We start from the raw sequence: 12,867 nt of genomic DNA, 5'->3' as shown, positions 1-12,867 counted from the left end.
AAGAAAATTGATGCCAACTGAGAATTTTATATCCATCAAAATTAAACTTCAAATTTGAAGATGGAATAAAAACCTCCCATGATAAAAAAAAAGTTAAAAGAATTCACAACTAGAAAGCCCGCACTACAGAACAATCTCAGCAAAGTATTCCATAAGGAGGAAATGGAAAAAATTAATAAAAACTATAGAATTAAATAATACAAGCAATGATATAGACTTAATGGACATATATGGAATATTTCATCCATCCATCATGTGAATATACTTTCTTCTCAGCAGCACATGGATCCTTCTCTAAAATAGGCCATACGTTATACCACAAAGCAACTCTCATCAAATATAAAAAAATAGAAATACTACCCTGCATTCTATCAGATTATAACAGAATGAAACCAGAAATCAATGATAAAATAAAAAATAGAAGCTACTCCAACACCTGGAAACTAAATAGCATGCTACTGAATGATGGATGGATAGCAGAAGAAATCAGGGAGGAAATTAAAAAAATACTTAGAGATAAATGAGAACACAGGTGCAGTATATCAAAATCCCTGGGACACTGTGAAGGCAGTTCTAAGAGAAAAGTTCATTGCACTGAGCTCACACATTAAAAGAATAAAAAAATCAACAAATAAATGACCTAATATTACATCAATATTACATCTCAAAGCCCTGGAAAAAGACAAACAAATCAACACCAAAAGCTGCAGAAGATAGGAAATAATTAAAATTAGAGCTGAAATCAATGAAATTGAAACAAAAGGAACAATTGAAAATATTGACAAAAGTTGGTTCTTTGAAAAAATAAATAAAATTGATAGACCCTTAGCCACACTAACAAAGAGAAAGAGAGAGAAAATTCAAATTGCTAAAATTTATGATGAGAAAGGAAATATCATGATGGACACTACTGAAATACAGAAGATAATTAGAAACTATTTTGAAAAATTATACTCCAATAAAATAGAAAAATTTGAAGACATTGACAAATTTCTAGAGACATATGATCTACCCAAACTGAAATAGGAGGACATACACAATTTAAACAGATCAATTTCAAGCAATGAAATAGAAGATGCCATCAAAAGCGTACCAACCAAAAAAGCCCAGGACCAGACGGATTCTCAGCCAAGTTCTACAAGACCTTCAAAGAAGAATTAACACCCGTACTCCTCAAATTATTCCATGAAATAGAAAAGGAGGTAACCCTTTCAAACTCACTCTATGAGGTTAGTATCACCCTGATACCAAAACCAGAGAAAGACACATTAAGGAAAGAAAACTTCAGATCAATATATCCCTGATGAAAATAGACACAAAAATTCTAAGTAAAAGTTATGGCAAAAATTGCATACAAAAACATACTAAAAAGATAGTGTACCATGATCAAGTGGAGTTCATCCCTGGGATGCAAGGTTGGTTCAACATATGGAAATCAATAAATGTAATTAATCACATCAATAGACTTAAAGATAGGAATTATGTGATTATCTTGATAGACACAGAAAAAGCATTTGACAAAATACAGCACTCTTCGTGTTCAAAACACTAGAAAAACGAGGGATAGTAGGAACATACTTCAATATTGTAAAAGCTATCCATGCTAAGTCCAAGGCCAACATCATTCTTTTTTTTTTTTTTCCTTTTTTTTTTCAACATCATTCTTAATGGAGAAAAACTGAAAGCATTCCCTCTAAAAACTGGAACAAGAGAGGGATGACCTCTTTCACCACTTCTATTCAACATTGTCCTTGAAACTCTAGCCAGAGCAATCAGAGAAAAATTAAAGGGATACCAATAGGAAAAGAAGAACACAAACTATCAATGTTTGCTGATGACATGATTCTATATTTAGAAAATCTATAAAATTCCACTAGCAAAGAAACTGGATATAAAATCAATACCCATAAATCAAATGCATTCCTATACATAAATGATGAATCCTCTGCAAGAGAAGTTAGGAAAACTACCCCATTCACAATAGCCTAAATAAAATAAAATGCTTGGGATTCAATCTAACAAAAGAGGTTTAAGACCTCTACAATGAATACTACAGAACACTAAGGAAGGAAATTAAATAAGACCTTAGTCCATCAAAAGATCTCCCTCATTCTTGGATAGGCAGAATTAATATTGTCGAAATGGCCATATTACCAAAAGCATTATACAGATTCAATGCAATTCCTATTAAAATCCCAATGACATTCTTCATGGAACTAGAAAAAGCAATAATGAAGTTCATTTGGAAAAATAAGAGACCCAGAATAGCAAAGGCAATCCTTAGCAGCAAGAGTGAAGCAGGAGACATCACAATGCCAGACCTTAAACTATATTGTAGAGCAATAGTAACAAAAGCAGCATGGTATTGGCACCAAAATATACAGGTAGACCAATGGTACAAAATAAAAGACACAGAGACAAACACACATAAATACAGTTTTCTCATATTAGAGAGTGCACCAAAAATATACATTGAAGAAAAGATAGCCTATTCTACAAATGGTGCTAGGAAAACTGAAAATCCATATGTAACAAAATGAAATTAAACCCCTATCTCTCACCCTGCACAAAACTCAACTCAAAGTGGATCAAAGACTTCCAGAGAACTGGTGCTTAATAGAAGAAAAAGTAGGTCCAAATCTTCACCATGTTGGCCTAGGACCTGACTTCCTTAACATGACTCCTAAAGTGCAAGAAGTAAAATTAAGAATCAATAAATAGGATAGATTCAAACTAAAAATCTTCTCAGCAAAGGAAACAATCAATAATGTGAAGAGAGAGCCTACAGATTGGGAGAAAATCTACCACACACCTCAAAGCACTAGTCTCCAGGAATATAAAGAACTCCAGGAATATAAAAAACTTAACACCAAAAAAAAAAAAAAAAAAAAAAAACCACAATCAATAAATGGACAAAAGAACTGAATAGACACTTCACAGAAGAAATAAATTTGATCAACAAACCCTTGAAAAAATATTCATCATCTCTAGTAATTAGAGAAATGCAAATCAAAACTACTCTAAGATTTCATCTCACTCCAGTCAGAATGTCTATTATCAAGAATACAAGCAACAATAGGTGTTGGTGAGGATGTGGGGGGAAAAGGCACACTCATACATTGCTGGTGGGATTGCAGATTGGTGTGACTACTCTGGAAAGCAGTATGGAGATTCCTAAGAAAAGTCGGAATGAAACCAACATTTGATCCAGTTATCCCACTCCTTGGTTTGTATTCAAAGGACTTAAAATCAGCATACTATTGTGACACAGTCACATCAATGTTTATAGCAGCCCAATTCACAATAGCTAAACTATGGAACCAACCAACAGATGAATGGATAAAGAAAATGTGGTGCATGTACACAATGGAATGTTACTCAGCCTTAAAGAAGAATGAAATTAAGGCATTTTCAGGTAAAAAGGATGGAACTAGACAATATGCTAAGGGAAATGAGCAATTCCAAAAAACCAAAGACCAAATGTTTTCTCTGATAAGCGGACGCCACATAGTGGGAGGGGAAGGCAGGGAAAAATGAAGAAACTTTGGATTGTGCAGAGAGGAGAGGGAGAGGGGTGGGCCAGTGGAAATGGGAAGGATGGTAGATGGAAGCAGACATTATTACCCTATTGCATGTATGATCACATTCCTCGTGTGACTCAGAACCACGTACAGCCAGAGGAAGGAGAAGTTATGCTCCTTTGTGCACGATGTGTCAAAATGCATTCTACTGTCATATATAACCGATTAGAACAAATTTTTTACAATTTTTAAAAAAGGAGAAATGCATAGTAGTATGAGATTATGTAATGGGGGAATTTGACTTGGGAAGGTCAAGGATGATTTCTTAGAGGAAGTGACAACTGACAGCTGAAGGACCCGGCTGCAAAGACAAGAGGAGTAAGTTTTGTGGAAAATTGAGGTAGTAAAAATCATGGGATTCTGGAGGGGGGGGAAAAAAAGATCAGTAGCTGGAATAGAGAGAATGAGAAGGTGTGCAGCAACTTGTCTCGCAGGGGAGGTCTCACCACGCAGGTTCTGGTCGTGCACTGGAGGACGTGGGTCTTCAGCATAGGAATAGTAGGAAGTCACTGCGGGGTTTTAAGAATGGCTTACACAGTGAGATTTTGCTTTTAAGGAGACTTTTCTCTGAGGGAGGGTGAAGCAAACCCAGATGGGCACGGGTAGATAGGACGAGACCCTGATGGGGCCGTAGTGATGGTCTAGGAGAGAGATGGTGGGTTGAACATCAGTCAGTTGCTGGGAGGAAGGTGACGTGTAGCAAACCTGTTGAACGTCAAGATGCGGTGGATGAAGGTGTCAAGGAGGACTCTGGAGCTTCTGCCTTCTAACTTACGCGTTGGTGTTACTGACCAGCTAGGGAGTGCTGGAAAGGCCCAACTCCTCTGGAGAGGACCCCACATTCGTTTTGGGATACAGTCAGTTTAAAGTAACTTAGAGGAAATATTAATAAAGAGGAAGGGAATCAGGGAGAGGAGAGGAGGGTAGGGGTGGGTATTAAGGGTGGAAATAATAAAAATATGTTCATATACAATCATGACACAATAAAACTCACAATTCTGTAAAATTAATGTGCACTAATGTTAAGATATCCAAGAGGAAACTTCAGGCAAACAATTTGAGCTTTCATGAATGTAATTTAAAATAAATATATATTAATGTGCTGGTGTATAATCACAGTGTTCATCCACACTATGTATAAATAAAATCTACCTTTAATAAACTGTGGGTGTTTGAGAACACTAGAAAGATGTGTGTGAGGGCACAAAGTGCCTAATGAATAACTAAATTAAAAAACTTGATCTTCACATTCGACACACAGGCCTCATTTACCATCATCTTGCTCCTATTTAACAGTCACTGATCTATGTTACACACATTTATGTGCATTATGATTTAAGCATTGTTGTTTATGAAATGTCGTGTTACCGTTGTTGTTTGTTGTTGCTTTACTGGAGAACCACACACAGCAGCAAGGGTTTGGCTGGACAAACTCCATTTTCTGTCTCTGCTTCCTCACTCATGGTTAATGATGATGCCAACCATAAATAAAAACTGTAAGTATTAAATTAAATTATGTTTGCAAACATCTAGCTTGGTGTTTGACACTTAGCAATGAATAAATATTAACTATTATTCTTTGTTTAGAGTTCAAGAGGAACCAAGAAGGAAGTCAGTTATTAAGGATAGCAGTCTTACAGGTCTCAAACCATCTTCATGAAACTGGGCAAGTGAAAATGCTTCAAAGATAAGGTTATCTACTCACTCTGCTGTTACTAAAAGCACAAATGAAACTGTCTAAATAGAAATAATACTCAATGTGAACAAATAAACATTAAGTAATAAAAAAGTACAAGGAAAGTTATTTGGCCTTTGGATTTCCTTCCACTGTAAATAAATATACTCTAGATGCTCTGGTATATGATGTATGACAAAATATTCTGTAATATCTCCATTAGATCTCACAAAACTTTATAGGATTTTGGAAAATAATTGCTGTGAGTCTGGTTCTTCTTTATTCTATGAATCTGTCCTTTTGACTTGCCTTCCCTCCTCCTAGCTTATTTGTCTAGTCATTGACAGATAATGAAAGTTTAGTTCAGTATAATGCCTGTAGATCTCTACATATCATCTAATTAAAATTTGTCCCTTTTTTCTGTGACTTGAAAGCCTATAGTAGAAGGAGCTTTTGCCAATTTCTTTCCCATATCAAGCTCCACTACCACTTGAAAGCTCCACTACTTGCAAACTGTTGGTCTAAACCAGGGTTGGACCTGGGCTAGGAGTTTGGGGAAAGGTAGGAGAAGAAAGGACAGGCAAGGGACAGAAGGGTCTTACCTGGCTGGCTGGTATAAATGTAACCTGAGTAGATCCCTCTGTATGTTGCAGACTGCTGTGATGATGTAGTCTTTCTTGGTGTGCTCTTCAGGGTTCTCTTCTCTTCCATACCCATGACAATTGCTAGCATCTTTCACCTACAACTCCCTTGACATAGATAAGCCTCTCCCTCTGGTTGGCACCATGATTTCTAATGGTTTCTTTCTCCATGGGAGTCACCTTTACTGGATCTCCTCTCAAGATGATACAATCCAGATCCATTCCATGAACTCCATAGTTGGCCCATGAGGAACTCACACCTCCCTTGCCCTGCTCAACTCAGTCAGTCAGGTTGATTTTTTTTCTAATCAACTTCTGCCCTTGGTTTTCCTATCTTGGCATCCTCAGCAGTCACAGATTCTTGCCTTTAGACTTTCTGGGGATCAGTCTGATACCAGTTCCTGTCCCTCTCTGTCCAGAGAAACAACCTCAAGCTTTTCAAATGACAACTCTCAAAACCTTACCTCTTGACCTGAAGACCTATATGGCTTCTCCTTCCCTCCATGTAGGAAATATATTGGGCTACTGGCTGTTCTGAAAATATCGTCAACACAGGCCTCTTTCCACAGTGAATTCTTTGCCTTCTCTTTTTCAGTCTAGAGAGGAATGACAGACTAAGGCCTGTAGAGTCTCACAATTTCTTAACCTGTACTATACAGACAGTCTACCACCACTCAAGAGATTCAGGATGTAGAGATAGCCAACAACTACTGTATTCATTCTCAGATTTGGGGGCCTCAAATGAAACTGAGTCACAGGAAAAATTCCATATTAACATAGTATTTGTGTTTGTGTGTGTGTGAGTGTGTGTGTGTGTGTGCATGTGTGCACGCATGTACATGAAAAAGAGAGGGGGTAGATAAAGGGAGAGGGAGAGAGATGAGTTTCTACTGGTAGTTCTTCAATACATTATAATTTAAATCATGTTCCTTGAGGAAATGCATTTGGGAAACTGTGCCCTATTGTTTTGCTCTTAAGTATGATGTAAGCTAGTAGTTTGAGATTATTTTTTATCCATGCTGGGGGAATCTTCTCTATCTAATTTGCTTAACTTTTATCAGAAATGGATATTGAATTTTGTTAAATATCTTTTGACATTTATTAAGATGAATATGAAGTTTGTTTCTTTTGATCTTGATATAATCAATGATTTTTTATATTTCCTAATATTAGATCATTTGTGGTTTCCTAGAGCATTATTCTTTTAATACAATCTTAGATTAGATTTGCTAGTGTCTTATTTAAGCATTTTGTATTTGTAGTCATAAGTGAGCTTGGTCAAAAATGTTTTGTTCCATATTTGGCAGGATTTAGTACATGCTAGCTTTTTAAAAGAAAACAAAATATAATGTATTCCATATTTTATTCCTTCTATAAAAATGTTTAAGTTGAAGTATAATATGTGTTCAAAAAAGTACACAATCAGTGAATTTTCACAAAGTAAACACACACAAGCAAACAGAATCCAGATAAAGAAACATCTTAGTAAATTCGCTCACTCTCCCATCTACTAACTATTCGCCCAAGAATATCTATTATTTGGACTCTCAACAACATAGATTTATTTTATCTGTTTTCATACCTTATGTAAATGGACTCTCACATATCTCCACTTTCATGTGCATCTTCTTTAACTCACTGTTTGTGAGATTTAGCCATATTATTTTATGTAGTTATATATAATTTATTTTCATTGAAATAGAGTATTCATATATATATACACAAATATATATATACACACACATGTATGTTCCTGTCCTTCTCTATCCTGTCCCTCATATATATATATATATATATATATATATATATATATATATGTGTGTGTGTGTGTGTGTGTGTGTGTGTGTATATGGGTGGGTGGGGTGGGTGTGTATGTATACATATGTACCCCAAATTACTTATCCATTCTATTAGTGAATACTTGGGTTATTTTTACTTTGAGACTATTACAAACACTGCATCTATAAACATTCTAGCATATGTTATTTATTTAAATATATGCACATGTTTCTGCTGCATCATAAAAGTAGAATTGATATTACTTCTATTGTATGTTCATATGGTATAGTCACCATTTTCTTGGTGTTTTGTAAGATCCCTTTATGTATACTCAGGGTGGAAAGAGATATATCATGTAAACAATAACCATAAGAAAGTTGGAATGACTATACCCAGACAAAATAGACTTTATAACATCAGGCAAAAAAAAAAAAAACAAAAAAAAAACTTGAAAACAAAAGTTGTTACCAGAGATAAATAAGAACATTTTATAATGATAAAAGGATCAATCCTTCAGGAAGTTATAACAATGACAAACATATATGCACCCTATAACACAGCCCCAAATACACAAAGCAAAAATTGGCAGAATTGAAGGGAGAAATGGACAACTCAAATGTAACAGTTGGAGACTTATATACCACACTTTCAGTAACAGAGAAACTGGAAAGAAAATCAACAAGGAATGTAAGATTTTAACATAGCAGTTAATTTTTATGACTTGAGATTAGGCAAAGTCTTCTTATACATGACACCAAAAGAACAAGTTACAAATAAAGTAAACAAAGAACCTAGGCAAGTTAGACTTCATCAAAATTAAATTGTTTTTGTTTCAAGGGACACCATTTAGGAAATAAAAAGACAACCAGAGAATGAGAAAAAGTATTTGTAAATCATAGTTCGAATAAAAAAAAAAAAAACTTGTCTCTGGATTACATAGACAATGCTAACAACTCAACAATAAAAAAAATGACTCAATTTAAAAATGAGTAATGGATATAAATAGACATTTCTTCAAAGAAGATATACAACTCGCCAATAAACCCATAAAAATATGCTCAGTATTAGTCATAAGGGACTAATCAAAACCACAATAAGGCAATAGTTCATATCCACTAGGATGGCTATAATAAAAAAAATAGATTATAAAACATATTGACAAGGATGTGGAGAAATTACAACCTTTGTAGATTGCTAATGATAATTAAAAAATAGTGCAGGCACTTTAGAAACAGTCTTGTATTTCCTCAAAATTTTATGCATAGAATATGACCAGCAATTCCACTCTTAAAATATACCCAAGAGAAGTGAAAACATGTGTACAAAATGTGTACACAAATGTTCACGACAGTATTATTCATAATACTCAAAACAAGGACATGACCCAAATGCCCATCAATTGGTGGATAAAAAAATGTCATATATCCTTACAAAGGAATATTATTCAGGAAAATAATATTAATAATAATAATGACATACTGGTAAATGTTGCATCACGGATGAACCTTGAAAACATTATGACCAGTGGAAGAAGCCAGTCACAAAGACCATGTATCACATGTGTGATTCCATGTAGATGAAATGTCCAGATTAAGCACATCCATAGAGACAGAAAGCAGATTAGCGATGGCCTGGGGCTGGGAGATTTGAAGATGGGGAGAGGGGAAGTGGTTGCTAGTTGGTACAAGGTTTCTCTTACAGGTGATAAGATATTCTAAAATTGATTGTGGTGAGGATTCCATAATTCCGAATACACTGAAGATCATTAAAGGGAGGAACTCTATCATATGTGGATTATATCTCAGGAAATTTAAAAGGAATAATTCCAACCTTGAGACATTCATGCTGCATTCCTTAAAGTACCGTCATGCCTTTTTACTTCCCATAGTACTCAGGATGCATTGCTCAGTGGTTAATAAATGCTAATCAACTAAGTGAATCTTTAGTCAAATGAAACTCAGTGACTGGACAGGATGCTTGAAGACTTGTCCTGCACACACAGACCTAGAGCCGTGTGTGAAATTTTTATCTGATGAAGAACAGAACCCTTTCCTGGTTTAGATATGCAGAGGAAGCACCCCAAACAACAAGACAAGCAAGCTACGAGCAGCGTACTCCTATCTGCTTGACTGATAAGGCCCATCTGATGCCGCCTGTTATTCAGTGAGGCCATTCTCTCTGTAAAGTCACAATATTTATTTTAACACCAGTGACCATTGAGTGTGTGTATACATCTTTATAGTGATAAAACATGGCTCCAATCTGTACACAGGGTCTGAACTAGATCAATTCATCAAGACAATCACGCAGGCCCACGAATGAGGGAGGTTGTTTATATAGTGGGTTGATAGATTTCTGTGAAATAAGCCACGAGGAAGCACTGTCTAATGCTCATAATGCATGATAGATATTCCACAATATGGGCGTTATATAAATAATTAATCATGTGAACTAGAGATAGCACTAACAGATAAAGAGAGAGAGTACGCAAGAAAGTCTGCCCAATTACCCTACGTACCTGTGTCATTACACGAATGGTATGAATTTACATCACGCACAACCAGAGAAATGAAAAGTTGTTCCCCATTTGTGTACAATGAACCAAAATGCAGTCTGTAAAAATTAAAAAAAAAAAAAAATCTTAAAAAAAAGAAAGACTGCCCAGATACCCAGGAATGTGCAGGGTGGCCAAGGATAGCACACAGATGAGGGATATACTTTCTGAAGCATCGCCTGGCGGGATGGCTGCCATTTCCACAGGCACAATTTTGTAGCATTTTATGTGTAGGTTAAAAAAAAAAAGAAAAGTTCCTGTTGTCTATTTATATGAAAGTCAATGTGGAAAGAAATTGCCCTGTGAAATGACACAAGAAGATACAATTGTTGAACTGCTTGGATGCCCGTATTTTTCTCAGAAATGTTCTGTTCAGGAATAGAGTAAGCTTAATTGGCAAGATATTGACTAGCCTATATGTCATTTATCTTTCGACCATTACTCAATGCTTCCCCAAGCACCCTGTTGTCTACCTAGAGAGGAGAACTGTTCTGATATTTAGCTCATGTCCCCAAGGACCTCTCCCTTCCCTAATACATATGTATTAATTTCCATTAACCTCATTAGAGCAAGAAGTATTGTGGGTACGAAGAGGAGGCCAGACAGCCAGAGGGCAGCGAGCGTCTGTTACGGTACATGAGTAACTCTTCCCATTATCATTCAGCCTTGATTCACTGAATGAATTCACATTGTGACTAACTCATCTCCAAGACCTGGTGCTTTTCCTCCAGGACTATTCCTGGCGATGCACGAACACCCTTGCCCTATTTTCTAGAGCTAGAAGTTATAACAGCTATAGAAAACATGGAAAAAAGTAAAAAGAAGCTCTCTAGATGAATGCAGACATTTGCAGGAGAAGTGCTTAGGAACGCGCAGTGGCTAGTGGCACCCAGTGAGTCTCGCTTACTGAGAGGCCAGGCCTATGAATCACGGCTGCTCCCCGTCAGTCCACACCCTGGAGCTTGGACGGTCTGCTATCCCAGCCCCACACACTGAGACCATGGTGCAAACGGATATTTCAGAATCTCTTCTTGAAATCCTGTAATTCAGTAGTGGAATTCATTCACTTCTCTCCTCAACTCTCGACCCTTGAACAGTAATAAAGAGGCACCAGCTGATGGTCGACCCTGAGACAGACACAAAGGGTAACAGGAACTGCTGATATCACCCTTTGAGTTTCCTTAGGTTCTCAGGGACGATAGGGGTAGGGCTGTAGGATCTACAGGGACAATTTATAGGTCTTCTAGATAGTGACAGGATCAGAGGGGCTCTGTTCAAAATTTGAAGGCTCTTCTACTTTCTGAATGCTTTACACTTCAGTAAAAGCATTGTGTCCTGCTTCTGTGGAAAGTGTTATCATACTCCTTTGAACAGGAAAAAAAAAAAATCCTAGTTTTAGTGTAAACAGTGGAACCAAGAACTTGAACCTATATTCCATAGTGGTGTTAAGAAGACCAGAAAAGGAGACTAGTCAACAGGGTCAAATGGTGCTTCGAGCCTAAGAGAAACAAGGGTGGAAACGTGTGAGGTTTCTGAACCCATTTGTGTGGATAATTTCTGGCGTTCATGAATTGGGAGATTTAGGGAGAAACTGAATAATGTCTCAATGGGTCCATGTTAGGGTGGGGCTTTTTCAGGTCAGTACAATGGAGAGAGAGAAAGAAGAGATTCGAGAGTGAACGTCACATCACACAGATCAAGCCAGAAGAGGAAGGATATACTTGGGGACCTGATGGATAATGAGAAAGTTAGGAAATTAGTGAGTTGGTCACCCATAGAGGCATTTAATCCGCAAGAATACCACAAAGTAATTAAGGATTAAAGGGATTGACTAGCCTAAAATCATACAGCGAACAAGAAACTGATACAATATTTAAACATGCTTTGTTTAACTCCAAATCTAACAGGTTAGCCACCTCTGTATGCTGTCCACAGACACCACAAGTAACTTCCATTCTGCCTCTGGTTAAAGTGCCAACTCCAAACAACTGCTATTGGAGCCAGAGGGGGAGAGACCCAATTCTGGACTAGGGAAGACCCATTCCAACTAAGAGATGAATGTACCTTAGGGGTGTCCTGATCCTGTTGTGAGACATGATCCTTTCTGTTAGAGTATATTTACAAAATGTCAAGTAACAGAATAGTTTAGAAGATCCATATTTTATATCGAACTCTATTTTAATCTTTCAGCTCTTGGTCATTTGAATTACAATTTTTAGATCCTAAAAACAATAACTCTCTCTCTCTCTCTCTCTCTCTCTCTCTCTCTCTCTCTCTCTCTCTATATATATATATATATATATATACACACGATATATACACACACCCAGTTTGGGTTTATGACTCAAAGTCCAATATATTCCAGATTTTTAAAAACAAAGCATAATACAAAAGACCTGAAGTCACACCCCATTGGTTTGTTTTATTTCATAAAATCTCCCACTGGTTTGATGAATGATTGCAAACCAATGAGTTATTCCACACCTGTGTCCATGTTTGTTCCTTCCAGTTAACAATAGTACAGCAGCTTAGCTATGTTACCAATCTTACTAGCAATGATGATATATTGCTATTTCACTCTTGCTTTGAATATTTAAAGGAAGATTTGCAAGTTGGTTTTACATTGCTTTGGGTTTG

General features: G+C 36.5%; 1 long non-coding RNA gene across 1 annotated transcript in view; it reads right to left on the bottom strand.

Annotated features, from left to right (window-relative positions):
* Positions 1-1,414: 1,414 nt before the first annotated feature.
* Positions 1,415-12,867, bottom strand: part of LOC306642548 — a 506,277-nt gene continuing 494,824 nt past the window's right edge. Inside the window, exon 3 of the long non-coding RNA XR_013758591.1 lies at positions 1,415-1,530. This is a non-coding gene — a long non-coding RNA (uncharacterized lncRNA). The remainder of the gene's footprint in view (positions 1,531-12,867) is intronic.

Source organism: Sciurus vulgaris (assembly GCF_902686455.1).
Source record: "Sciurus vulgaris genome assembly, chromosome: 13".
Classification (NCBI taxonomy): domain Eukaryota; kingdom Metazoa; phylum Chordata; class Mammalia; order Rodentia; family Sciuridae; genus Sciurus; species Sciurus vulgaris.
This window is presented reverse-complemented; position numbering and strand designations above follow the sequence as displayed.